Consider the following 2,771-nt stretch of genomic DNA (forward strand, 5'->3'; position numbering starts at 1 on the left):
TTCCGGCCCATAAAAAGGTTCGTAATGTTCGTCTCGATAGAGCTTGCCACTTACTCTTGCTATTATTCCATATCCACGTCAACAAAAGACAAGGCCCATAATACTTTTGCCCCAGAAGTCACACCAAACAGTGACCCTTTGTAAGTAAGAAAAATGTCCTTATTTGACACTCTTCGTTGAGTTCTTTGAAACCCAAGTGCAATAATGTTTTTTTATTAACATGGCACTTTAACTGAGAATGACTTTTATTAGAAAAGGTAATGTGGACAAATGAATTGCTAACGCATACATTGCGCTTCAACATGTAACTAATGAGGAATCGACGCTTACGATAGTCCTGGACTTGTAAATGTTCAGTTCACTATACTTCGTAACGCTAACAAGAGAACTCTTGTTTAGAAATGAGCCGTAGAATGATCCTCAATAGTCTTAGTTGTTAAGTACGACGTTCTGTTGAGGTTCTCTATCGGGATGTACATTTCTCCGTACAACAGCGATGTTGTAATCTTTCTGGCATCATTTTATCTATAAATAGGCCAGTGTCTCTAGATTTGTTAATTAGTCTTTCAGTATTAGATTTGATAATGAAAAGTACAGTCCATATTCTCTGCGACATCTGCGAAGTGCTAGAATCGTTATATGGATAGTAAGTTTTTACAAAAAGTAAGCTCCAGTAAGTAGGGTTAAATTATCGGAAATCCCAAACCTGACAGTCTGCTTGACACATTTCGCCTGTTTACATATAGAGACAACGTGGAACATAAGCATTTTTCCCACCCTATATTTCATAGTAGTAGTGCGGATTTCATATCCGTCACTCAGCTCCGTGAAAATAATTAGGTAACGTCTTTACGTAAATTCTAAACTACACTTAGGTATGTAACTACTTTTGGCTTCTGATTTTCTTCGTTAAGATATGCCGGCGAATAAACTCCTGTTACCAAGCGATATCTGTAGCCTATTATTGGCCTAAAATTAGCATTCTGTACTTTCAGTTGTCTGGGTCAATTAGAGAAATTCTTGGGTCAGAAAGAGGTCACAATGATGTTTATATAGAATACACTCATCTATAAGCTTACCGTATGTTCTTTTGCAAGTTACGTTGCTACCTTATTAGTTTACCAGATTTCAGCGGATAGGAGCAATTCAGATATTTAGAGTCTTAGATATGCTATTGCACAGGACGAAGCGCAATATAGAATTGCAGCCAATAGCGTTTCATGTCTTTTCGTAACATCTTCTTTAGTTAAAGAATATATTTTTCTGTTAAACGAGCTACCTTTTTTTTTTGTTAGGTTAAAAGGAAGTCACAATCTTGCTTTGCTGCTGCTGCTGCTGGTGAGATCTAAGTTGCAATAAACACACAGGCCTTGGAATATGTTCAAGTTCATGTGGCGTTAATTTAATCTCTATTCTCAAGGTCTTATTTATTCTTCAAGAAAGGCGCATCCAAGCTCTGTTATAATTTTGGGATACATTGACGATTCAAATGCCTACTATTTGCAATATGAATATTTAAACTACTTGAAAAGCTGTAAGTAAACTGTGCTAATAATTTTTCACCTTTCAGAAATCCAGTTAGTCATGATATCTAGATACAGTTTGAGTTTGTCCTGGTCGTGTTCAACATTACATTACAACAGTACATTTCATTGATCGCTTTTATTAGATCAGTTTGAGACTCCAGCGATCGTTATCCGTAACAATCTTAAGCCATTGTGCGGCTTCAGAATATTTTTGAGAATAATTACTGTAAACTTTCGAAAGCAAAGGGAATAAGCGTGGCTCTTGGCTAACTTACATGAACTCGCAAACACATGTCCCATGTTTTGCTAGTTTTTTCTACTGGCAGGATAATTTTCCACCCAACAATGTCTTTTTTTTTCTCAATAACATCAGACAGTTTATCCTGACAAGCGCATTGGTGAAACTATATAAATATCCTTCTTGTTCTTAATATTTCGTTATGTTGCGTTTTTTGTGTCGTATGGTACAACCTAAATTAGAAAGTAGAAGAGGCCAGTTCCTGAATCCCATCTTGTTATGATTTCTAAGTTTTTTTGTCAGTCATTACATAACGAGGTTAAATTAAATGACATGTTATTTACGATTGTCTTTATTGTTTTTTTACAAAATGTGCATTAACTGTTTAGATAAATAACTAATAACTCAAAGCTACGTCATTGCCACCTTTTGTATAATTATAAATTGAGCTATACTGAGAGAATGTGAATGGATCATACATTTTTGTTATTATTTCATTGAGAAGTTGAAAAATATCTCAGGAAGATCCATTAGATATTGTTTCGATAAGTATCTGAGGCGGGTTATACACTAAACATATCGCGTAAAGTAAGTAATATGTCACCTTGTCTCAACAGGAAATTCAATTGAAATCCTTGAAAATTTTGAATTGATTTCGACGAATAGTGGCAATAACAAGAAAGATACGAGTAAGATTTTTTCTTCGGAAGATGGAGAGCTTCGAATCGCTGGATGGATACCATCAGAGCGGCTGCGCACGTAAATCCAACAAATACGAATCGATGGACACATCTCTCACAAAAATAGGGCCCATGATGTTTCTTTATATATTAATATGATATCTTTATATTATTTTAAAAGCTCGTGGTGGATATAATTATATTGTGCTCGGAACGTAGGTTGCACCTGCCCGAGCTGAAGGTGGCGTTTAGAACCTTTAAACTTCCATTAGCGATAGTTCCTGTCTATATCTATTATCTACGTGCAGATAGTTATTATGGATATAT

The sequence above is a fragment of the Varroa destructor genome, unplaced genomic scaffold (genome assembly GCF_002443255.2).
Source record: "Varroa destructor unplaced genomic scaffold, Vdes_3.0 BEIS01000004.1, whole genome shotgun sequence".
Taxonomy (NCBI): domain Eukaryota; kingdom Metazoa; phylum Arthropoda; class Arachnida; order Mesostigmata; family Varroidae; genus Varroa; species Varroa destructor.